Source organism: Pleurodeles waltl, chromosome 7 (assembly GCF_031143425.1).
Source record: "Pleurodeles waltl isolate 20211129_DDA chromosome 7, aPleWal1.hap1.20221129, whole genome shotgun sequence".
NCBI lineage: Eukaryota > Metazoa > Chordata > Amphibia > Caudata > Salamandridae > Pleurodeles > Pleurodeles waltl.
The window spans coordinates 676296454-676323994 of NC_090446.1; positions in this window are offsets into that span (position 1 = coordinate 676296454).

A 27541-nucleotide genomic window follows, 5' to 3' on the forward strand; every position below is an offset into this window, starting at 1 on the left:
AAGTGATCACTGCCTGCAGGAACTAACCATTAACCTGAAGACCTCACAAATAGAAAAAACAAGTATCTCACTTATCAATTCCTACACCACAAATTACAAGCGGGTTAAATGTGGGCAAGCAAATGTTGATCTTGTACCCAAAGCAGCAATGGACCTGGCAGTTGAACTAGAAGTGAACAACAGCAGTGGGAACAACTAACTACTAGGCTAAACATCAATTTTGCTAAATCAATCACCATCAGATGACCCTCAGCACCGTCGGCAACTCACTTGCCACAGGCCCACAGAACTGCACTAGGGGATCAAAAAAGGAAAATCAACTCCACCATAAGGCATCTCCAAGGAAGGCCTGGGGACCTAGACCTGAGCAAAGCGCTAAGGCACCACAGACAGTTATTAAACAAGTTGAAATGGGCAATCAACAGGCATCTTAGCAAAATCTTATAGGCCAAGCTACACTCAGAGGCAAAGAGTGACAACAGCCCATGCTTCTGGCACACAATAGGTCATCTTACACGCTCTTCACACGGCGGTATAACATCATACATACCAGAAGCTGTCTGGGCACAACATCTTGTAGTCCACTTCAACTGCCAGGCTTCAACCCAGCACCACACAGCTCATCCTCACAAAGAAACTCCGCAGAATCTCACCTTCCTAAGAAGTCTCCAGAGGAGACCCCATTCTCAGTATTCACTGGCTCTGTCACCGTAGAGGACCAGTGTTGGACTTTTTTGCTTATGCAGGGTCATCCCCAATCTTTTTGCCTCCTGCCTCCTATTTTTTCTGACCTGTTGCTGTTGGCTTTTGAACTCTGAGCACTTTACCACTGCTAACCAGTGCTAAAGTGCATATGCTCTCTGTGTAAATTGTAATGTTGATTGGTTTATTCATGATTGGCATATTTGATTTACTAGTAAATCCCACTAGAGGTGCCAGGGCCTGTAAATCAAATGCTACTAGTGGGCCTTCGGCACTGGTTGTGCCACCCACATAAGTAGCTCTGTAATCATGTCTCAGACCTGCCACTGCAGTGTCTGCGTGTGCAGTTTTAACTGTAAATTTGACTTGGCAAGTGTACACACTTGCCAGGCCTAAACCTTCACTTTTCTTACATGTAAGGCACCCCTAAGGTAGGCCCTAGGTAGCCCGAAGGGCAGGGTGCAGTGTATGGTTAAGGTAGGACATATAGTAATGTGTTTTATATGTATTGACAGTGAAATATTGCTAAATTTGTTTTTCACTGTTTCAAGGCCTTTCCCTCTCATAGGTTAACATGGGGGCTACCTTAGATCTGATTAAAGTGTAGATTCCCTTTGGGAGCGGATGGACATGTGGAGTTTGGGGTCTCTGAGCTTACAATTTAAACATACATCTTTTAGTAAAGTTGATTTTAAGATTGTGTGTTTGAAAATGCACCTTTTAGAAAGTGAGCAATTTCTTGCATATACCATTTATTTGACTCTGTCTGTTTGTGGATTCCCTGTCAGGGTCAGTTTGACAGTTGGGCTGGTTGCACCTCACACTAGACAGTGACACAAAAGGAGCTGGGGCGTAGTCTGCATTTCCTGATGAGCCATCTGTGCTATGAGGGAGGGGAGGAGTGGTCACTTACACCTGAAAGGGCTATGTCTGTCCTCACACATTGCCGTCTCTGACCCCCTGGTGAGTGTCTGGGGTCTGGCCTGGGCAAGGCAGGATTTCACATTCAAAAGAGACCTTACTTAGAAGTAGGCCTACGTCAAAGGAGAAATTGGGTATAAGAAGGGCACCCAAAACCACAGATTATAGAACACTTCTGGAAACAAGTGGAACCTCTGCCTGGAGAAGAGCTGAAGAGAAGTGCTGCCATGCCTGTGACTGTGCTTTGTGGAGCTATCCTGAAGTTGCTGCTTCTGCCAGAGTAAGAGGGCAAAGACTGGACTTTGTGTGCCTTCCATCTTGTGAAGAAAACTCCAAGGGCTTGATTTAGCGCTTGCCTCCTGTTGTTTGAAGTCTCAGGGGCAGCAAAGACTTCTCTCTGCCAGCACCTGGAGTCTCTGTATAGACTCTTGCTCTGACAAGTGGTGCCCTATCCAGTCCCTGGGCCCTTGAAAGGAAAGCTGGTGGAAATCCAAGGAAATCAACTTTGGATGACTTCGAACCAATGCCGCTGCTGAATCCGGTGACGCCGCCTGCGCCCGACTCCGTGATGTTCGATGGAACAAGACAACCTTCGCAGGCCCGACGCTGCAGCAGCCCCACTGAAGTCCGCGACTCCATGGAAGGCGCCGCACCACGTCGTGACTGACGCCGCTCGAAGTGCGCAGATTCAACGTTTCGCACAGACGTTGCGATCCCAGACTTCGCGCATCGACTTGTTTTCACTCTTCACCAAAGGTACTGTACTTGGGGGTCTACGCGACTCCGTGTCTGGCGCCGGCTTGTTGGAAACGACTCCGTCACAACGCTGTGTTAACACCTCATCAAAGCATTTTGTGTTTCTAAGCGCTATTTTTGAGTTTAATCTTTAAAAATTCATAACTTGACTTGTGTATGCCAGATTTTTTGTCGTTTTGGTCTTGTTTTGTTTAGATAAATATTTCCTATTTTTCTAAACTGGTGTAGTGTTATTTTGTATTGTTTTCATTAAGTTACTGTGTGTGTTGGTACAAATACTTTACACCCAGAACTCTGAAGTTAAGCCAACTGCTCTGCCAAGCTACCAAGGGGGTAAGCAGGGGTTAGCTGAGGGTGATTCTCTTTTACCCTGACTAGAGTGAGGGTCCTTGCTTGAACAGGGGGTAACCTGACTGTCAACCAAAGACCCCATTTCTAACAACCAGATAGCCAAGGGCAGGAGAGAAGGTGCCCTGGACCCAAACGGTCTTCCCCCTGCAATTATCAAGCACAACAGCCCCTTCTGGCGAAAGATCCTAGAACCTCTTTACCTGGAAATAAGCCAGACTGGCATCCTTCCACAGTCCTGGAAAGGGTCCCTAATCTCTCCTATCTTTAAAAGAGGGTAAAGGTCGCTCCCAAACAGCTATCGCCTGATTGCCCTAATAGACAACGAAGCTAAATATTTTGCGGGTTTGCTGTTGGAGCGCCTGTCTGCATGAAAAGTTTGAAAAGGAATAAATCCCAAGACCCAAACAGGTTTCTCTAAATAAACTGGCACCATAAAAACATAATGGCCATTGGTCTCTTAAAAGACAAAGCTAAGACACAGAAACAGCAGCTTCACCTATGTTTTGTCAACTTTAAGGCCGCATTTGATCATGTGGAAAGGAACTTGCTATGGAAGAAGCTATCAAATTGGGGGCTTCCACATCCGCTTTTACACCTGATAATTGCTCTTCACACAGACACATGTGTCCAAATAAAACTGGCAACAGGCAGTCATCTCTCAAGAAACATTCCTACTACCAACGGTCTAAAACAGGGCTGTGTTCTGGCATCCACACTTTTTAATTTATACTTAGCAGACATGGCATGCTCACTTGCTCTTACAAACTCCCACGCCCCAAAAGTCGGAGACCTGGAGCTACCCTGCCTTATGTATGCAGACAACCTCATGCAGCTTAGTCACACAAAAATAGGGTTCCAAAGGCTGATAAATGCCCCTCAACACTACTTGGCTGCCAACACCCTGACTGCAAACTTCGAAAAAACATGCACAATGTCAATCAGAACCAAGGCACCCCCAAGCGTGTGGTACTGGGGTATGACACAGCTTGTTCAAACAGAAAGGTACAAATATCTTGGTGTCACCATTGACAAATCAGTGAACTTTGTCCATTAAGGAGGGTGTATAATGGGAAAATGCCTAGCGATAGCAGGGAAACATCCTGAACAACAAGGTCCTAAACTACTACTTGCCTAAACCACTACTGCTAAACAACTAAAAAGTCTCTACAACGAAGTACTGAACAACTACTGTCTAAACAACGATTTTGCCTGAATAACGATTGCCTGAACAACAAATTTTAAGGTGAGTTTTTTTTTTTTATGGTTTATTAGTTGTTCCATCACATATTCGCGATAGCACTATCTTTAAAAAGGCTAAAAGTGCACTTGAACTGTCCCTCATACACCCACCTCCTACAAGTACTAAAAGCCAAACTCTTGCCCACAATAACACACAGAACTGAAGTGAAAAGAGGTAGAGGCTCAGAAATTTTAAATCACACAGTAAGGAAAGTATACCAGATGATCTTCAATCTTCCCTGCCCAACTGAGACTGGAGTTTGGTCTACTGGATCACTCTTTGGCAGGACGTGGTGCATATATAAACTTCTGGAATAAAGCCCGAGGCACCACTTCGGACTCATTCAACCTCCATCTGTGGCAGGAGCTCGAACGGAAGAACACCTCCCCGCTCAGGGTCTATTTGGATGACTCACTCAGGGTGACGGGGCACACTGCCTCCGGAGGTCCTCAATCCTGCACAGCGCCTTCAAAAAAGCAGCTGGGAAATCAATCAGGCTCCAATCCCTGCTGGAGCACAAAGCAGCCTTCTCACATGTGGATGACTCTGTACACCTACACCTCTCTAGCACCACAGCCATAGCTAGGCCTCAGTTTCTCAAGGCAAATAAAGGAGCAATTCTTAAAGTATCGGCTAGGGCTTCTACTATGCGCTGTAAATGCAGCCCCCTGGCTAACAGATGTGACAGACACTACTGGCCGCTTATGCGGTTAGGGCACAGAAGACCTCCTACATGTCCTCTGCTCATGTGATCATCATATAACAGAAAGAAAAGTCTTATTGAAAAACAAATTTAATGGAAGAGGCCTACGGACAAGGAGGCAAGCAGTGATGGCGTGTTTTGCACCTGGGGACCTACAACTGAACTGCGCTCTATTGAAATTTCTCTCCTTGATAATACAAAAGCAGCACACAATACAGTAGCATCATCCTTCTTTAACCTCTTATACGGTCCCCCAGGTATAAGTCCCCTCCACTGTGACTAACTGGGCCAACATATGTCCTCAAATCAACCAACTAGAAGCAAATATGAGCCTAATGACTGGTATGAAAAACTTAGATGACTTAGAGAAAATGTTTTCATGCAAGGCTGCGCCAACTGTTCATGCAATAGTCCCAGGCAACTATACAAACAAACAAATAACAATAATTACACATCAGGAAAAGGGTGGGACACTGGGAAGACTGGGCGATACCATAAGATGAGGTTTTTTCCTAAACACCTGACATCAGCATTCAATGGAACTAAGATATGTTTTAACTACACATAGAATGAGCTACGTTTTGAGAAGCAAATTCGCTGGTATGAGGATGGGCCAGCCCAATTGAGTTATCACTACATGTTTTAAATGCATCAGGAAGACGTTTATAAACAAGCAATATGGCTATGTGCAAACTAAAAAGACTGCTAATGATGGCTTATTAACAATTGAGATTTCACAACATGTTTTGTATGCATCAGGAAGCAGTTTACAAATAAGCATTATGGCTACGTGCAAATTAACAAGCCTGCTAATGATGGCTTATTTACATTTTGAATGTATCTTAAAACCTTTCTTTTTATTTTTTTACATTGTTATGGTTTTAAGTGACTTAACAACAAATCTATCTATATTTGAGTCAATATGGCGCATTCCTGTGTCTTCCTCTGTGCTGGCACACAATGGGCTGCCTAGCGCAAATGTAGACACTCAGATGCATGCAGAATTCTTTTTGTGCAGTAAGGGACAACTTCCTGCACAAAAACAATTCTGAAAGGCCTTTCCTCTATGTGTGCTGCAGGATGCAGCACACATGGAAAGAGGAAAAAACAAGGAGAGATAAAGATATTTCTTCTTGTTACACCTCTCCTGAGGAGGCATATCTTTTTTTCATTCCTAAATTTACCTGTTCTTGTAAATCTGGGAATGCATCAAAATCCATGGATGTTGCATGGGAACACCTACACATCACTCATGGAAAGGCCTCGCTGGTGTAGAGTAATGCAACGCAGCAATTTGCACTTCGTTACATTAAATGAGATTTATGAAGCCACACAGGGCCACACAAGGTAGCTTTAAGCTACGCAGGGCCACGCAAAGTGGCTTTGCGTGGGTTCATAGATCTCATTTTTCATTTGAGTCACTCTTGCACCATGTTGCGTAGTGCAAAAGCGAAGCAAAGGAGGTCCATAGCCCTCAAAAGATAATCACACAAAATATAATACCTTCCACCAGTTAGACAGCTCAAAATCTAAATTCAAGAGGTGCCTGCCAACACTTGTTTAATGACTCCTTGCGCGTTTCCAAGGTTCAGGGCAAGAAAGTGATCTTCTCCCAAAACGAATTCTTCTACACCCACTAAACCACATATATGACCCAGAGCTAAGGTCACACTGTCCATCAAAGAGCTGTGACCAATATCCATGTCCTTGAACATAGTCTTCCACCGAAATATAATAAATACCGCTCTTCAGTCATAACATGCCCATACAGTTCTCCAGCGAATAAAAATACTGTATCTGAGAATAAAAAATAGGTATTCTGTATATTGAGGTTAAATAGATTTGCAATTTCAAAGAAACTGCATTTTGACAGTTAAAATTTTTTTGTGGAGTGCCTCCACCCTTAGATTTTCTAATTTAAATGATTTGGTGATAGTGGGCAACTATCGCCATGGGATGCACCTACACAATGGACACATTATCCCACTTATTTGCCCGTACTTTATATAATGGTTGTGATTATGCCATTTAATTACGTGGCAACCATGTCAACATCCCTCACAATCAAATTTTGCATCACACCTGGGGAAGCTACCGCAGCACTGGAACCCCTCTTTTAAGCACCTACATCTGTTGTCTGTGCTGATACATTTGTTGACATGAATTGCTGAACCAGTCCTCCTTCAAAACAACAACCAGTAGGATGGCTCCGTGCATTGTACACCTGCGGCAGGTCACAAGTTTAAACCCCAGCATGGAAAACTTCATTGTTCCGGCTCAGACAACTGCATTTTGTCTGTGCATCATATAAGCGGTCATAGCGAAGTGGTGTCACAGCGCTGCCATGGACCCACATCCAATGGGCTGGTAGTGAAAAAAACAATAATAATTCATAATTGGAGTTCAATGGGACCAGGTGCCAGTGCATATGCTGTACTGTTGAAAGCTTCGCCCCACCTTGTGTATAAATGATATTAACATTCCTAAAGCCATCATCACATTAGGCACACAAGATTGTCACTTGACTTCAGCAGACATATATCTTTGTGTTAAGAAATTTAAGAAAAAAGTCTCACCTCAGCACTCGACGAACTTCGGTCCTTTCCTTTGCTTCTTAAAGACTCTTTCTTCATCTCTGGCAAGTTGGACACGGCTTCCAAATCCAAAAGGCAAGAAAAAGCAACAGTATCTGTCACCAAACGTGGAAGTAACATAATCTAGTGGCCTGTACCGATGTGGGTACATACAATATTGAACTATGTGGTTCTATTAAAATATTGATGAAATCATAACTGTAACCGCTCTAAAAGTTCTACTCCACTGGAGCTGTGATGGACTGATCGTCTGATTCCGAAATGTTTCTTCTCTGCCCAGGCACTAGAACGAAATTATATCAAAATTGGTACTTCACCTTCTCTCGCCTATTGTCCCCTGGACTAGGCCTTTCAGTTTTCATTCGTGATGGGAGTCATTCTTCTTCTGCTTTATCATAACTGGCAGCGGTAGGCGATAACCTTCAACAGTGGAGGGTCATTGGCCCGAGAACAAAACCCAGTGTCAGGCACTGTAATAAATCACAATGTCTTTAGACCCACATCCCCAAGCCCCTAATCATGGCTCGTTATTATAAATGCCACGACTGAGAGTTCTTCAATTAAGGCTGAAGGTAATGCAAGTTTCTCACAGTGCCTGTCAGTAGGCCAAAAAATAAAAAAAATAATTTAAAACGTACTTACCACACTTCCTCGCAGTGAGCTCAAACCATCCTGGAGCCTCAGCCAACCCTCTCCAAACCCCAAGCTTCTCTCATGCTGAAGATGAGCAACATGAGCAGTGGAAGGATTGGCTGGAGTGGACTGTCTCCACACTCCAGCAGGCACAGGGGGCCTGTGCCTGCTCTCCACCCAGCTGTCTAAGACAGCTCAGTGGAGAGGTTTACAGTGCGCATGTCAGGCTGGCCATTGCAAGACACCCAGCCAAACTGACATGCGTATTGTAAACTGGTGGAGTGAGCGCCACTTCTCTGCTGCCAATCAGCAGCAACACCTCACCCCCAAACACTGCTCGGGCTGAGAACAGTGAAAAATAAAATGGTAATTCATTTTATCACCATTTTATTTTTACCTTTTGCTGCACTAGTAGCGGGGGGCGACATCCCTCCGCCCGAATGGGGATGCTGCCACTGATAGCTGGTGGCAATGATTGAAGTCTGGCTACTGCTCCTCCCTCTCAAGCCACCGCGCTTCATGTTCTGGTCTGAGAACTTCTCTCATCTTCCCATCAGCTCCTCACCACCCTCTTTATAGACTCCCAATAATTTCTTTCCAGCCTCTCAAGCACTACCTAGCAGTCACTCGTCTGTGATTGGTGGCATCTAGGGGCACCATAAATTGTGCTGTAACACAGGGCAGATAATTAAGGATCTCACTTATTCAGCATTTCACTTATTCAAGATATTTATTGACGCTAAGTGCTTGCTAGGATATCTGTGTGTATTGCATTCCCTATATACATGCATTGCTTTTAAAGTATACGTTTGTCCCATTGAACAACCCAGGATAACATGGTAGTCCGAATATATGCCATGCACCTTATACCTGATACAGATTCCTAACCAAAAACACAGCTCATCCTTGACTCTGGTCAGCGAGAGAGTTCCCAGAACCAACAGTTCACATGCAGAAAATGGCTAGAAGTTGTTTGCCGGCTAGGAGCATGTCCCCAGAGCAGCACATTCATATCAAGCCATACTTGTTTAACAACACTACAATTTTACACATTAGGCAACACTACCTGCATCATCATACACAGAGCACAGCTCCAAGCTATATATTTAATAAAACACTGACCTCTCAACTGCACCTACATTCACAATATACTCTTGCTTTGGCCTACCATGTGATCCTTACTCACCAGGGCAGGTGGAGATTACAGAGCAGGATAGGCATGGTGCAGTTTGTTATGTTGTAGTAAACTGATCACCCTCCCATGTAATCTCAGCCTTCATTGCCCTTTGCTCTTCCCCCTGAACCTCCCGGCTCCTCTCTTCTGTACAGTCCCTTCCCTGTTAGGGCATCTTGATCTCTCCCCCCCCCCCCCCCCCATAGTCTAAATTGGTCATTATTTGTTCTGCTTCACATTCGCACTATGCTTCCAGACTAAAAGACCAGAGTATGAGCTGCACACTGTTCTTAGGGCCTACATTGGCCTACTGTTTGATTTGCCACATTATAGGCTATGCATAATACCCTAAAACCTGTACCCTTCTGTACCGTTTGCTTCGCCTTGCTTCTCTCTCACAGGATAAATAACTTCATTAGCATAAGAACCATAAGACTTTGTTTGACACAACACCTCACATGCAAGCAACGCAGTTCAGGTTTAGGAAGTAGCTCACTTTAGCTTTAATACAAGCATTACACCCATTCCCCAAACCAAGATGCACGATATAACTGTGAAATCACTAGACAGTACACACAACTTCCCACACACCCAAGACACATCTGATATGCTATCATTGACTACTATCAGACAACCAACAGCTCTTTCTATTGTATTCTATCTTTCTATTAAAAAACACTTTTCTACACCCTTTTCCTTTTGCACCAAAGGATTGGCCTTTCACCAACAAGTCATGATAAACACAACACTGACACCCAGTGCCCACAACATAACACCAAAGACAAATAGCTGGCGAACAGTCACCAACTCAACAGCATTTATCCTTTACCACCTCAACAGTCATGATCCGTGTCGGGGACTTATCACCTACGGGGAAGGAAAGGCTAGCGCTGCACCTACCTTTTAGTGTCACTTATGAATGACTTTGCAACTCTTGAGGAGGAGAATGTGCATGAACTCAGAATCAGAAACTACATTTCACTGACAAACTAGGAAATCATTACACAACCAAAGCAGACACATATTTAAAACAAAGGAAAACAACTAGCACCAACCCATTTCCAAAACATTCCCTCTACATTCCTTCAAACAAATATCACAAAGTGAATTTATGGATCTGGTCAAGGCAAGCAGGCAAGCCAGCTGCCCTCCGACCCCTGTTCACCACAAATCTTCAAGAACATTCTTCGAACTACCTCTGCTGCCAAACCAGTAAGAAAAATCATCAATAATTCCTTACCTACGGGAATATTTCCTGAAGACCTAAAAAACACATAATATGCCCATTATTCAAGAAAACAAACCTGGACACGCATGACCTCAAAAACTACAGACCAATTACAAATTAGCCTTTCCTGGGTAAACTGATAGAAAGAGCAACACTCGCCCAGATGTCACAATTCATTGAAGATAACTCCATACTTTCAGACTACCAGAAAAGGATTCTGCACAGGAAGAGGCGCAGAATCTGCCCTCATCGCCCTCTGGGAAGACCTTAAAAACACAGTAGACTTCAACTGGGTCACTGCACTACTTCTCTTGGACCTCTCAACTGCCTTCAACATAGTTGACCATGACACACTAATACAAATACTCTACAAAGTCGTCATAGAGGGGACTGCTCTTGACTTTCACATCCTACCTTCAAAACAGAACAAATGCCATCTATACTCCTCCTTTCTCATCCAAACTGTACTTCACAAAAGCAGGGTCCTCAAGGCTCTATCATCTTACCCATGCTTTTCAACATCATGTGAAGCCATTGCTGTCAATGAATTTCAGCTCACATGCTATAACTATGGAGGTGACACACAAATACTCCTTAAACTGGAAAGCACCAAAGACATTGGAATCTCAGAAATCTTCAGTTTTCTCAGAGCCGTTAATCAGTGGATGACATGGCACCTCACCACCAAATCCATAGGTGGCACATCCTTCTTGGTCTAAGGAGCTAAACTATGGAACTCATTACCCCAAAACATAAGATCTACGGATAACTATCTTATCCTCTGAAGTCTACTCAAGAGTTGGCTCTTTCCTATATAACCACCACACTCAAACATATCCCTGTGTATATAAACATTTATAATTTGATTGTATGTATGTATCTAGATTTGTGTATCTCTTTGTTCAAATATGTAAAATAATTATGGTTTTAAAATATATAGATACTATATAGGACTGCTTAACAAATAGTTATGTTATTTATGGTCTTATATATATATATATATATATATGTACGTTATTTGAATAGATGCTTATGGGTCTCTGTTATTTATCTATAACAACATGTAAATAGTAACTACTTTTTCTCCAAGTGCTTCACTATTTAAATATTGAGGAAAATATAAAATGAAATAAATAGTTATAAAAATTCATAAACTACCTTAAAGTACAGCAACAGCAACACTTGGAAGTCGGAGTTTTTAAAATACTAATTTACATCTCAGTAGATTCTATGCCTTAGACATTTATACCCTCTCTATGTGCTTATGTATCTATATATTTATTACTTTACTCATTACACACACACACATTTGACTCTATCCAATGCACTACTCTGTGTCTCACCCTATACCTCTCTCAATATATCCTCTGCCTCCATTCTTATCCTAAGCCTCATTCTACGACTATGATTTCCAAAATAACCCTTTCTAGACTATTCCCTCCTCATTCCCTCCTTGGATCACCTCAAACCTCATTTTACTACTATGATCTCCCAAACAACCCTTCCTAAATTCTTCCCTAATGTATCCCTCCTTTGACTCATCCAAAACCCCAGTTTACTATTATTATCTCCCTAATCCATTTCTAGAGACTCATCCCTCCTCTATGTCTCCTTTGACTCATCCCAAACCTCATCTTACTACTATGATCTCCCAAATAACACTTTCTAGACCAGGGGTCTCCAACCTTTTAAGTAACAAGAGCTACATCTGTTCAATGGAAATCACCCCAAGTTACTCATATTATTCATGTTGACTACATTGGACAAGAATAAACTAGTGGCCAAGATATGCAAGATTAGCAGCAGTGACTACCTCAGTGAAGGGTTGCGAGCAGTCATACAAAAAAGGCTTTGTAAATTGGAGGTGCCTCTACATGGGTAATACTTAACAGTGATAACTGCAATGCTGTTGACACCAGGGTAATATTATTAATAATTAGCCTCCAATGTTGTATATTCATCAGTCAAATATTAGATTTAAATATATTTTGGAAATTATGAGATTTAAAAAATTCACACATTTTCCTCTCGAAAACACACATTCCTGTTGTGGTATACATTCATACTAATTCAACCAAACAAAAGCTTCTAATTTATTAGGCTGGGCTGCATACAGGAGAGCTACTCATACATAGCTGGAGAGCTACCAGTAGCTCACGAGTTCTGGTTGGAGAAGCCTGTTCTAGACTCTTCCCTCTTCTAGCTCTCCATTATCCTTTTCAATCCAACTAACGGACACTGCTCAAATTAACTCATATTTCCCTACAATAATCCACCACTAATCCTTTTTGTGTTCCAAACGATTTCATCATAGTGTAGCAGTGTCAACTTAGTGCACACCTTAGTGATCAGCAAATATTTTCTGAAGGTCACTCCAGCGGGAGACAACAGTTATCTCAGTCTGAATGCCCAGAACTCTGATCTGAGAGTCCTCAAATTGTCCAAAACCTCAATCCTCTCTTCTAAAGAGCTACGGTCACTCACAGCTTTAGCCTTAGAAGATTTCACCTCAGCCAAAGGGATATCTAGATGGCCTTCAAGAGACTGTACTTTGCTGTTCGCACCATCTTTCTTTGCTTCACTTCCAACACTCCAACATCTTTTCCACCCCTCTGAGGGTCAACTTTATATATATATTTATATATATAAATATATATTTATATATATTTAAACAAAAGGGCATAAATCAGACACTGTGCACTCAGACTGCCGGTGCTAGGAGGTAGACCAATCCTCCTCAAATTATAAATCCAAAAAAAGAAACCACTGCACTCTGTTTCTCCAATAGAATAATAGTGTTTAATCCACGCCAACAAACACAACATATTTCAACTCTGAAGAGTCTTGTTCACGGCTTGAACAAGACTTTCTGGAGTTGAAATGCATTTGTGTTTGTAGGCGTGGATTAAATACTGTTATTCTTTTGGAGAAACGGAGTGTAGTGGTTTCTTTTTTTGATATATATATATATACATATATATATATATATATATATATATATATATATATATAATGAGATATTACTCATCATACGGCTGCACCATAATATGATTTCGCAGCTGCCACCACGTAAAGAAAACAATCTTTCCATTAATTGTTGTTCATCTATTTTATTCCAAATAAGGTGCAAATGCAGTACTGATATATATATATATATATATATATATATATATATATTTATTTATTTTTTTCACTGAAAAAAAACAAAGGTTACAGGGACGTTATAGTTAGGTTATGAATTTACTCGTACAAAACCATAGAAATTCAGCAGTTATAGTTCTTTCAAGTAACTATAACTCGCGCCCTAAGGTAACTAAAACTCCTGCCCTTGCCATGCACAGTTTTCCTATCAATAATCTTATTGCAAACGTTGCAGTGTTGATATCAAAAATGCCATACAAGATCTTATGAATGATATAATATGTGGAGTAATTAGCTGTGCATGGCGAAGGCGCAAGTTATAGTTATTTTCGGCACAAGTGATAGTTACTTGAAAAAAACTCTATAACTGCTGAATATCTATGGTTTTGTACAGTCTGGGCAATGGAACAAAAACAGCAAGCTTTCGGCACACCTTTCCATGAGAATAGCATACTTCAAAAACCATTATCTGAATCAAATTTGTCTTTTTTTATATTACCCAACACAAATCATTAGTGTATTACGCTTTTAACAAACAAATCGCTACTAACCATGCAAACAAAGAAGCTTATACATTCAGATGTGGGGAAACCTCAGAACTGTACAATAACAGGCCCTTTGTAGGGAGTTGGGTTTTTGTTGCAGTGCCCCCCACTTTTTGCCTTGTATTTGATGCAACTTTGACTGAAGTGTACTAGGTCCCTGCCAACCAGGCCCCCAATGTCAGTGTTCATTCCCACAAAACTGTCCAATTGGCAAATCCTATAGCATCCTCTGTAAGCCCCTAGTAAATGGTACCCCGGGTATGTAGGGCCCAGGGCACTCGAGAATGTCCTAGGGGCTGCAGCACAAATTGTGCCACTCTAAGGGACCCTTTACCAAGCACATGACAGACTGCCACTGCAGGCTGCTTGTATAGGTGCAGAGAAAAGTGACAACACAACATGGTACACAGCTTGTGTGCCATGTCCCCTTTCACTGCAAGCAATATATGTAAGTAATCCCTACAGCAGACCTTACAGCCCTAAGGCAGTGTGCATTATATTGTAGTTATGTGAGGGCATAACTACAACAGCAGATATGCCCCTGCTATATCTTTATCGATTCTTGAACATAGTAAGTGTGCAGGTGAGTCTTGTTAAATACATGTGCAGGACACTGGTCAATAAGAGTTCCTCAGCTACATGATAGCTTCTCTGAAGACAGGGTATCAAACATCTCTTATTGATAAACCCACACGGAGGCCTGTGATGGATTCATCAATACATGCACCCAGAGGGCACCTTAGAGGTGCCCCCTGAAAACCTACCAGCCTCTGGTGTAACATCCCCTCCTACAGGATGACCTGCTGATTAGCCTCCTTGGGCCACCGAGCTTCAAAGAAGCTGCCACCTTTGGAATGCAAATCTGGCCTCCTTCACAGGAGAGGAAGCCACCCTCCTGTCCAGGACCCCCTTGACACCTGGACAGGTAGGAAAATTAGGTAGTCAGGTAGACGTGCCACCTCCAGACTGGTACCACCCCTAAGATGGGCTACTGCGAGGTGGACACACTTTTTCAGAAGTAGCCATCCTTGTGATGGCATACTTAGGAATTCTGAGACAGGGTTATGCCCTCATCCCACAGGAAGTGGTCATATAGGGGGCGTAGTGAGCCCAAGGGTCAGTAGCCCATTGGCTACTACCCTACACACCCCTAACACCCGTAAATTCAGTATTTTGGGGTGTCCTTGGAACCAGAGAAGCAGATACTGATGACCTAAGAAGAAAGAGGACTCCGTAGAGTCACAAAAGTAGTAGGAGGAAGAAGAATCAGCTGACCCGGTACCAGCCTGCTGGCCTGTCTGCATTCCTCATCAAAAACTGCACCAAAGCCGACTTGTCCTGCAGCTGTTGACTCCAGAAACCTAGGAGGACTACCTGCCTTCGAAAAAAGACTCAAGATGTCCCATGAACAGTGAACCTATTCTAAAGAATCTTAAAAAGAAGACTCTGAGACCGCTGGAACTGCAAAAACCCAACAACCAAAGCCACCACTGCACCTGTCGCCTCCCATCTGAGTTGAAGTGGGTCACCGGTGCCAACAAGGTTCCCCAGCCCTGCAAAGCTCGAGTCCATTGTGGCTTCATCCATCCTAGACTCCCTGACATTACCTGCAGCCTCTGCATGCAGGCCCCCTCATCTGCGACTGCTCCGGTAAGGAAAAACCCGATGCCTTAGGACACCCCTGCATCTGTCACCCCTGGGCCTTGGAGAAGAGGACCAAAGGTGCCCTCCCTGTCCCCAAACATTGCAAGGCTTCAGCCCACTTTCTGGTTCAGTCCGACTGGCTTCCTAGCCAGAGCATGTAGCCTCTTTTTGCAGTGACTGGGCTCCATTGAAACGCATTGGGTAACCAATGCTGAAAAGCACCTCAACACCCAGACGCCTCACAAAGTAACCTGTTGGTGCTTCCTTGGACCATGCCCCATACTTACTTTAACACCAGAAGATTGGTCCTGTAAGTCGCTGCTAAGTACCAGTTTGCAGAGCTTGTTCTTCCTCCGATAGGATAACATTGCAGAAGTCAGAAATTGCACCATGTCCACTTTTTAAAGTGAAAAGAATTCCTATTTAAAAACTTACTTACCTGAATTATTTTTCTTCAGTGCCTAAACATAAATAAATATACTTGCTATTTTTATAAATTGCTGTGGATCTCCTTTTTCAGCCGCATGTCTCATTTATTCACTATTGTGTGTATTTGTGGATGTCTTGAACTCCTATGCAGTAAGCCCACACTACCCCTAAATAGAGCACTTGGGGAATGTATAGCAAGCCCTATCCACTCACTGGGAAACCCCTGGATCCTTTACATGGTATTAACATACGACATAAAGGGCCAGCTTTCCACACCCTTGGTCTTGAAAAAGCTGCAGTGTAACGCTAATTCTGAGGATTTTATGCATATGCACATAAAATAGTATTTCACTAGTGAAATAAAGCTCATCACATATACCAAAACCCATTCTCTTTTCCAACAAAGTTATTAACTCATGACTATAATCACTTGAGTGATAAATACTTTATTTCTTGACTAATACCACTTACTATTCATAACACAAAAATCAATTTACAGACATCTCAAAGTATCTTGTATATGTTGCACCATTATTTCATTATCAGATACATTTTGTTTTTCTTACTTCATCTCATGAATTTAACAATTGAACTCCATGCAATGTGGTATTAACATAAAAACAACTACCATCTATAAATCAAGTGACTCTACATATGGGGGGGGGGGGTACATTTGGTTCACCTGTTCTAGCTGTACATCCAGGAACATAAGAAGCACAACTAATTGGTCAATATTGTTTTAGTAGCAATCATAAACCCCATAGTGGTTTCCTTGCATTCACCTGCTGTTTTCAGTGGATACCTTGCAATCACCTGCTCTTTTCAGTGGATACCTTGAAATCACCTGCTCTTTTCAGTGGATATAATAATGTAATCATCCAACAACCTCTCTTGGGGCATTTTCTCGTTCCTCTTTATATTTCAGTACACCAGCCCTCCCTTATGCCTTCGCATCTGCTGACCCTTGCCCTCCTACTGTCCCAGAAACTTTGGAGATAAGCTGGAGGTAAGTTCTTGCAAGAGTTGTAGCTCGGTGCCACCCACTGCTAGTGTCACTAAACAATAACCGAAATGAGACAGCCTCCCGAGTAAGAAGATATAGGGGCATATTTATACTCCGTTTGCGCCGGAATTGCGTCGTTTATTTTGACGCAATTTCGACGCAAAACTAACTCCATATTTATACTTTGGCGTTAGACGCGTCTAGCGCCAAAGTCCATGGAGTTAGCGTCATTTTTTAGCGTGGACACCTACTTTGCGTTAATTATATGCAAGGTAGGCGTTCCCGTCTAAAAAATCGACTCCGAGGCATGTGCGTCGGATTTATACTCCCGGGCAAAAATCACGCCCGGGAGTGGGCGGGTCAAAAAAAATGACGTACGGCCGCTTTTGTGCCGTTTTTTAGCGCCTGCAAAAGGCAGGCGTTAAGGGACCTGTGGGCTCTGAAGGAGCCCAGAGGTGCCCCCCCATGCCCCCAGGGACACCCTCTGTCACCCATGCCCACCCCAGGAGGACACCCAAGGCTGGAGGGACCCATCCCAGGGACATTAAGGTAAGTTCAGGTAAGTGTTTTTTTTTATTTTTTTTGTGGCATAGGGGGGCCTGATTTGTGCCCCCCTACATGCCACTATGCCCAATGACCATGCCCAGGGGACAGAAGTCCCCTGGGCATGGCCATTGGGCAAGGGGGCATGACTCCTGTCTTTGCTAAGACAGGAGTCATTTCTATGGGGGTTGGGAGTGAAAAAAAATGGCGCAAATCGGGTTGAGGCGAAAAAATTGCCTCAACCTGACTTGCCCCATTTCTTGACGCCCAAGCTCCATATCCCCCTACGCCGGCGCTGCCTGGTGTACGTCGTTTTTTTTAACGCACACCAGACGGCGCCGGCGGCTAACGCCGGCTAACGTCATTCAATAAATATGGCGCCCGCATGGTGCTTCAGAATGGCGTTAGCCGGCGCTAATTTTTTTGACGCAAAACTGCGTTGGCGCAGTTTTGCGTCAAAAAGTATAAATATGGGCCTAAGTGCCCTTTCACTCGCTCAGATTGGCCTCAATTCCCTAGTCTAGGATAGCTTGTTTTGTACAAGGAGTCTGTTGCACTATTTCAAAGTAAGGAATAGTATGCACAGAGTCCAAGGGTTCCCCTTAGAGGTAAGATAGTGGCAAAAGAGATAATACTAATGCTCTATTTTGTGGTAGTGTGGTTGAGCAGTAGGCTTATCAAAGGAGTAGTGTTAAGCATTTGTTGTACATACACACAGGCAATAAATGAGGAACACACACTCAGAAACAATTCCAGGCCAATAGGCTTTGTTATAGAAAAATATCTTTTCTTAGTTTATTTTAAGAACCACAGGTTCAAATTCTACATGTAATATCTAATTTGAAAGGTATTGCAGGTAAGTACTTTAGGAACTTTGAATAATCACAGTAGCATATATACTTTTCACATAAAACACAATTAGCTGTTTTAAAAGTGGACACACTGCAATTTTCACAGTTCCTGGGGGAGGTAAAGTATTGTTAGGTTTTGCAGGTAAGTAAACCACCTACGGGGTTAAGATTGGGGTCCAAGGTAGCCCACCGTTGGGGGTTCAGAGCAACCCCAAAATTACTACACCAGCAGCTCAGGGCCGGTCAGGTGCAGAGTTCAAAGCGGTGCCCAAAACGCATAGGCTTCAATGGAGAGAAGGGGGTGCCCCGGTTCCAGTCTGCCAGCAGGTAAGTACCCGCGTCTTCGGAGGGCAGACCAGGGGGGTTTTGTAGGGCACCGGGGGGGACACAAGTTCACACCAAAAGTACACCCTCAGCGGCACTGGGGCGGCCGGGTGCAGTGTAGAAACAAGCGTGGGGTTTCCAATGTAAATCAATGGGAGACCAAGGGGTCTCTTCAGCAATGCAGGCAGGCAAGGGGGGGGCTCCTCGGGGTAGCCACCACCTGGGCAAGGGAGAGGGCCTCCTGGGGGTCACTCCTGCACTGAAGTTCCGATCCTTCAGGTGCTGGGGGCTGCGGGTGCAGGGTCTTTTCCAGCCGTCGGGATTTTAGAGTCAGGCGGTCAGGGGGAGCCTGGGGATTCCCTCTGCAGGCGTCGCTGTGGGGGCTCAGGGGGGACAATTTTGGTTACTCACAGTCTCGGAGTCGCCGGAGGGTCCTCCCTGAGGTGTTGGTTCTCCACCAGTCGAGTCGGGGTCACCGGGTGCAGTGTTGCAAGTCTCACGCTTCTTGCGGGGAGTTGCAGGGGTCTTTAAATCTGCTCCTTCGAAACAAAGTTGCAGTCTTTTTGGAGCAGGGCCGCTGTCCTCGGGAGTTTCTTGTCTTTCTTGAAGCAGGGCAGTCCTCTGAGGATTCAGAGGTCGCTGGTCCTTTGGAAAGCGTCGCTGGAGCAGGTTTCTTTGGAAGGCAGGAGACAGGCCGGTAGGACTGGGGCCAAAGCAGTTGGTGTCTTCTGTTCTTCTTCTGCAGGGGTTTTTCAGCTCAGCAGTCCTCTTCTTCTTGTAGTTTCAGGAATCTAAATCCTTAGGTTCAGGGGAGCCCTTAAATACTAAATTTAAGGGCGTGTTTAGGTCTGGGGGTTAGTAGCCAATGGCTACTAGCCCTGAGGGTGGGTACACCCTCTTTGTGCCTCCTCCCAAGGGGAGGGGGTCACATTCCTATCCCTATTGGGGGAATCCTCCTTCTACAAGATGGAGGATTTCTAAAAGTCAGAGTCACCTCAGCTCAGGACACCTTAGGGGCTGTCCTGACTGGCAAGTGACTCCTCCTTGTTTTTCTCATTATCTCTCCTGGACTTGCCGCCAAAAGTGGGGGCTGGGTCCAGGGGGCGGGCATCTCCACTAGCTGGAGTGCCCTGGGGCATTGTAACACGAAGCTTGAGCCTTTGAAGCTCACTGCTAGGGGTTACAGTTCCTGCAGGGGGAGGTGTGAAGCACCTCCACCCAGAGCAGGCTTTGTTTCTGTCCTCAGAGGGCACAAAGGCTCTCACCGCATGAGGTCAGAAACTTGTCTCTCAGCAGCAGGCTGGCACAGACCAGTCAGTCCTGCACTGAACAATTGGGTAAAATACAGGGGGCATCTCTAAGATGCACTCTGTGTGCATTTTTTAATAAATCCAACACTGGCATCAGTGTGGGTTTATTATTCTGAGAAGTTTGATACTAAACTTCCCAGTATTCAGTGTAGCCATTATGGAGCTGTGGAGTTAGTTTTTGACAGACTCCCAGACCATATACTCTTATGGCTACCCTGCACTTACAATGTCTAAGGTTTTGCTTAGACACTGTAGGGACATAGTGCTCATGCACTGGTGCCCTCACCTATGGTATAGTGCACCCTGCCTTAGGGCTGTAAGGCCTACTAGAGGGGTGACGTATCTATACTGCATAGGCAGTGTGAGGTTGGCATGGCACCCCGAGGGGAGTGCCATGTCGACTTACTCGTTTTGTTCTCATCAGCACACACAAGCTGGCAAGCAGTGTGTCTGTGCTGAGTGAGGGGTCCCCAGGGTGGCATAAGATATGCTGCAGCCCTTAGAGACCTTCCCTGGCATCAGGGCCCTTGGTACCAGGGGTACCAGTTACAAGGGACTTACCTGGATGCCAGGGTGTGCCAATTGTGGAATCAAAAGTACATTTTAGGAGAAAGAACACTGGTGCTGGGGCCTGGTTAGCAGGATCCCAGCACACTTCTCAGTCAAGTCAGCATCAGTATCAGGCAAAAAGTGGGGGGTAACTGCAACAGGGAGTCATTTCTTTACACAAGCCCCCCCCCCCCCAGCCCACAGGCCAGGAGACTCAGCCAAAGCTGGGAGAGTCTTCCTAGTCTGTCAGGCGAGGAAGAGTAGAGGAAATAGGCTGGTTTGTTGCAGGGCCTACTCTGCCTTACATCCTCCTGTCCAGGTCATTCCCTCTGGGGAACTGACCCACTTCCACAGTGATAGGACCTAATCTGAACTGCCTCTTGTCTGTGCTTTTAATGTCTTCACCCATTCTCTCTATTTTTGGGGTTACAGGTATCCACCTCTGCTAATCTTATCTTAGCCAGGGTCACCCCTAGCTTACCCAAAGAGGTTACCCAGAGCTGGAGTAACCCCACCATGACCAACAGGGTCAGGGGGCCTAACTTGCTATTTGGCATGGGGTCTGACCACCATGCCAAGGATAGTGCAGCCATAAAGGCTAACACCCAGCAGAGGCCACTGCCAGCTGTCAGTGCCCAGAACCACACCTTTAGCTCTTCACCTACAAGGGAAGGGGCTAAGTTACAGGCTTCTTTGGGTTCAGGGTGCCTGTCTGCTGTATTAGAGTGGGGGGTTACCACATCTTGTAGTAAACACCCTTCTTCCACTCTTTCTTCTGTTAGCTGAGGGGCCACCCACTCAGACTTAACAGTTGCCTGACTAGCCAGGACTTCTTGTGGGTCAGGTTGGACTTTATCAGAGCCACTTTTGGAGTTCTCCCCTACTGGAGCAGAATCTCCTTGGCTTGCTGGAACCTTGGCTAAAGGTTGTCCACCTTTCCTACTCTGTTTCCTTTTCTTTTTCTTCTGGGGCCTACTTGCATTTACTGCAGAGGCAGGCACTCCAGAATCCTTGGGAGAGGACTGGCACTGGACCAGTTCCTCTCTTGGGCTCTGACTAACCTCTGGGTAGTCATTTCCAATGAGACAATCAAGGGGGAGGTCTGTACTGACTACCACCCTTCTCCAGCTAAAAGTCCCACCCACTTCTATGGGCACAAAAGCCACAGGCCTATCAGTGACCCTGTCTGGGCTAACTCTTACTCTGGCAGTCTCACCTGGAATGTACTGGTTTGAGAACACCAGCCTGTCATGCACAATAGTGTGACTGGCACAAGTGTCTCTCAGGGCAGTGGCTGGGATTCCATTCACCAGTAGGTGGTGGAAGTGTCTACTTCCCTCTGGAATCTCCAACTCACCTGTTGGGCCCTTTTTCCAGTTGAAGGCTATGAAGACCTCCTCATCTGAGGAGTCATCCCCAATGTCTACACTGGTCACCCCTGGGATTTTGCTAGGGGGTTTGTTTTTGGGACAAGAAGTGTCCTTGGTGTGGTGCCCTGTCTGTCTACAGTTATGGCACCATGCCTTAGTGGCATCCCAGTTCTTACCCTGGTACCCACCTTTGTTTTGGGTTGTGTCTCGGGGCCCACCCACCTTGTCTGGTTTTTGGGGGCCTACAGAGGACTCTTTTTCTTTATTTCTAGTGTCACCCACTTTCTCCTGGGAAGGCTTTGTAACCCCTTTCTTTTGGTCACCCCCAGTGGAAGTTTTGGTTACCCTAGTCTTGACCCAGTGGTCTGCCTTCTTTCCCAGTTCTTGGGGAGAAATTGGACCTAGGTCTACCAGATACTGATGCAACTTTTCATTGAAGCAGTTACTTAAAATGTGTTCTTTCATAAACAAATTATAAAGCCCAACATAGTCATGCACTTCATTTCCAGTTACCCAACCATCCAGTGTTTTTACTGAGTAGTCAACAAAATCAACCCAGGTCTGGCTCGAGGATTTTTGAGCCCCCTGAATCTAATTCTATACTCCTCAGTGGAGAATCCAAAGCCCTCAATCAGGGTTCCCTTCATGAGGTCATAAGATTCTGCATCTTTTCCAGAGAGTGTGAGGAGTCTATCCCTACACTTTCCAGTGAACATTTCCCAAAGGAGAGCACACCAGTGAGATTTGTTCACTTTTCTGGTTACTCAAGCCCTCTCAAAAGCTGTGAACCATTTGGTGATGTCATCACCATCTTCATATTTAGTTACAATCCCTTTCGGGATTTTCAACATGTCAGGAGAATCTCTGACCCTAGTTATGTTGCTGCCACCATTGATGGGTCCTAGGCCCATCTCTTGTCTTTCCCTTTCTATGGCTAGGATCTGTCTTTCCAAAGCCAATCTTTTGGCCATCCTGGCTAGCTGGATGTCCTCTTCACTGGAGTTATCCTCAGTGATTTCAGAGAGGTTGGTTCCTCCTGTGAGGGAACCAGCATCTCTGACTATTATGTTTGGAGACAGGGCTTGAGAGGCCCTGTTCTCCCTAGTTAGGACTGGTAGGGGGGAATTTTCCTCCAAGTCACTATCTTCATCCTCTGTGTTGCCATCCTCAGAGGGGTTGGCTCTTTCAAACTCTGCCAAAAGCTCCTGGAGCTGTAGTTTGGAAGGTCTGGGGCCCATTGTTATTTTCTTTATTTTACAGAGTGACCTTAGCTCCCTCATCTTAAGATGGAGGTAAGGGGTAGTGTCGAGTTCCACCACATTCATCTCTGTACTAGACATTATGCTTCTAAAAGTTGGAATACTTTTTAAGAATCTAAAAACTAGTTCTAGAATCTAATTCAAACTTTTACCAAACTTTTAAACTCTAAAAGAAATGCTAAACAGGATCTAACACAAGGCCCTAGCAGGTCCTTTAAGAATTTAGAAAAATAGTTCAAATTGCAAAAATCAATTTCTAATGACAATTTTTGGAATTTGTCGTGTGATCAGGTATTGGCTGAGTAGTCCAGCAAATGCAAAGTCTTGTACCCCACCGCTGATCCACCAATGTAGGAAGTTGGCTCTGTATGCACTATTTCAAAGTAAGGAAGAGTATGCACAGAGTCCAAGGGTTCCCCTTAGAGGTAAGATAGTGGCAAAAGAGATAATACTAATGCTCTATTTTGTGGTAGTGTGGTCGAGCAGTAGGCTTATCAAAGGAGTAGTGTTAAGCATTTGTTGTACATACACACAGGCAATAAATGAGGAACACACACTCAGAAACAATTCCAGGCCAATAGGCTTTGTTATAGAAAAATATATTTTCTTAGTTTATTTTAAGAACCACAGGTTCAAATTCTACATGTAATATCTCATTTGAAAGGTATTGCAGGTAAGTACTTTAGGAACTTTGAATAATCACAGTAGCATATATACTTTTCACATAAAACACAATTAGCTGTTGTAAAAGTGGACACAGTGCAATTTTCACAGTTCCTGGGGGAGGTAAAGTATTGTTAGGTTTTGCAGGTAAGTAAACCACCTACGGGGTTAAGATTGGGGTCCAAGGTAGCCCACCGTTGGGGGTTCAGAGCAACCCCAAAATTACTACACCAGCAGCTCAGGGCCGGTCAGGTGCAGAGTTCAAAGCGGTGCCCAAAACGCATAGGCTTCAATGGAGAGAAGGGGGTGCCCCGGTTCCAGTCTGCCAGCAGGTAAGTACCCGCGTCTTCGGAGGGCAGACCAGGGGGGTTTTGTATGGCACCGGGGGGGGGACACAAGTTCACACCAAAAGTACACCCTCAGCGGCACTGGGGCGGCAGGGTGCAGTGTAGAAACAAGCGTCGGGTTTCCAATGTAAATCAATGGGAGACCAAGGGGTCTCTTCAGAGATGCAGGCAGGCAAGGGGGGTAGCCACCACCTGGGCAACGGAGAGGGCCTCCTGGGGGTCACTCCTGCACTGAAGTTCCGATCCTTCAGGTGCTGGGGGCTGCGGGTGCAGGGACTTTTCCAGCCGTCGGGATTTTAGAGTCAGGCAGTCGCAGTCAGGGGGAGCCTGGGGATTACCTCTGCAGGCGTCGCTGTGGGGGCTCAGGGGGGACAACTTTGGTTACTCACAGTCTCGGAGTCGCCGGAGGGTCCTCCCTGAGGTGTTGGTTCTCCACCAGTCGAGTCGGGGTCGCCGGGTGCAGTGTTGCAAGTCTCACGCTTCTTGCGGGGAGTTGCAGGGGTCTTTAAATCTGCTCCTTCAAAACAAAGTTGCAGTCTTTTTGGAGCAGGGCCGCTGTCCTCGGGAGTTTCTGGTCTTTCTTGAAGCAGGGCAGTCCTCTGAGGATTCAGAGGTCGCTGGTCCTTTGGAAAGCGTCGCTGGAGCAGGTTTCTTTGGAAGGCAGGAGACAGGCCGGTAGGACTGGGGCCAAAGCAGTTGGTGTCTTCTGTTCTTCTTCTGCAGGGGTTTTTCAGCTCAGCAGTCCTCTTCTTCTTGTAGTTTCAGGAATCTAAATTCTTAGGTTCAGGGGAGCCCTTAAATACTAAATTTAAGGGCGTGTTTAGGTCTGGGGGGTTAGTAGCCAATGGTTACTAGCCCTGAGGGTGGGTACACCCTCTTTGTGCCTCCTCCCAAGGGGAGGGGGTCACATTCCTATCCCTATTGGGGGAATCCTCCTTCTACAAGATGGAGGATTTCTAAAAGTCAGAGTCACCTCAGCTCAGGACACCTTAGGGGCTGTCCTGACTGGCCAGTGACTCCTCCTTGTTTTTCTCATTATCTCTCCTGGATTTGCCGCCAAAAGTGGGGGCTGGGTCCAGGGGGCGGGCATCTCCACTAGCTGGAGTGCCCTGGGGCATTGTAACACGAAGCTTGAGCCTTTGAAGCTCACTGCTAGGTGTTACAGTTCCTGCAGGGGGGAGGTGTGAAGCACCTCCACCCAGAGCAGGCTTTGTTTCTGTCCTCAGAGGGCACAAAGTCTCTCACCGCATGAGGTCAGAAACTCGTCTCTCAGCAGCAGGCTGGCACAGACCAGTCAGTCCTGCACTGAACAATTGGGTAAAATACAGGGGGCATCTCTAAGATGCACTCTGTGTGCATTTTGTAATAAATCCAACACTGGCATCAGTGTGGGTTTATTATTCTGAGAAGTTTGATACTAAACTTCCCAGTATTCAGTGTAGCCATTATGGAGCTGTGGAGTTAGTTTTTGACAGACTCCCAGACCATATACTCTTATGGCTACCCTGCACTTACAATGTCTAAGGTTTTGCTTAGACACTGTAGGGGCATAGTGCTCATGCACTGGTGCCCTCACCTATGGTATAGTGCACCCTGCCTTAGGGCTGTAAGGCCTACTAAAGGGGTGACTTATCTATACTGCATAGGCAGTGTGAGGTTGGCATGGCACCCTGAGGGGAGTGCCATGTCGACTTACTCGTTTTGTTCTCATCAGCACACACAAGCTGGCAAGCAGTGTGTCTGTGCTGAGTGAGGGGTCCCCAGGGTGGCATAAGATATGCTGCAGCCCTTAGAGACCTTCCCTGGCATCAGGGCCCTTGGTACCAGGGGTACCAGTTACAAGGGACTTACCTGGATGCCAGGGTGTGCCAATTGTGGAATCAAAAGTACATTTTAGGTGAAAGAACACTGGTGCTGGGGCCTGGTTAGCAGGGTCCCAGCACACTTCTCAGTCAAGTCAGCATCAGTATCAGGCAAAAAGTGGGGGGTAACTGCAACAGGGAGCCATTTCTTTACACTAAACAATAACCGAAATGAGACAGCCTCCCGAGTAAGAAGATATAGTGCCCTTTCACTCGCTCAGATTGGCCTCAATTCCCTAGTCTAGGATAGCTTGTTTTGTACAAGGAGTCTGTTTTCCAGTTAACATGTTGCTCGAGGTATATCTGCCTTTCTTGAATCAAGGTATATCAGCCTTTCTTTCGCACAAGACCCATTTTTCTTGCCTCCTTACTTTTTTTTCTGACGATATAAATGGATGTCAATTCACCGACATACCAAGGGTAGCAGAAATGACATCACATGCCCTTTGACTTCCACTTTCACTCACACACACATACTTACACATCCACACACATTCTCACTTAAACACACTCTTTCACATAAACACACTCTCACCCGCAAGCATGCACACAACATGCATTTGAAAGTATTTTTTACTTACCTCAGCTGCACTGGAAGGGCATATTCCAGCTAATTGTACTCTATTTTTATGACACTAATAGTGAATAAATTCTTATTATTCACTATTAGTGTGATAAACAATTTACAGAAAACAAAGAGAGTGGAGACCCAACTGAAGGGCAAGCTGTCACTGGGTTCCTAGCACTGAATTTACCACATCAGAGGTCAGGGGTGTAGGAAAGTACCATCTTGCCTGGCATGTTACCCCCATATTTCACTGTATATATGTTGTTTTAGTGTATGTGTCACTGGGACCCTGCCAGCCAGGGCGCCAGTGCTCATAAGTGTGCCCTGTATGTGTTCCCTGTGTGATGACTAACTGTCTCACTGAGGCTCTGCTAACCAGAACCTCAGTGGTTATGCTCTCTCTGCTTTCTAAATTGTCATTAAGAGGCTAGTGACCAATTTCACCAATTCACATTGGCATACTGGAACATCCTTATAATTCCCTAGTATATGGTACTGAGGTACCCAGGGTATTGGGGTTCCAGGAGATCCCTATGGGCTGCAGCATTTCTTTTGCCACCCATAGGGAGATCTGACAATTCTTACACAGGCCTGTTAGTGCAGCCTGAGTGAAATAACGTCCAAGTTATTTCACAGCCATTTACCACTGCACTTAAGTAACTTATAAGTCACCTATATGTCTAACCTTCACCTGGTGAAGGTTGGGTGCTAAGTTACTTAGTGTGTGGGCACCCTGGCACTAGCCAAGGTGCCCCCACATCGTTCAGGGCAAAATCCCCGGACTTTGTGAGTGCGGGGACACCATTACACGCGTGCACTATACATGTGTCA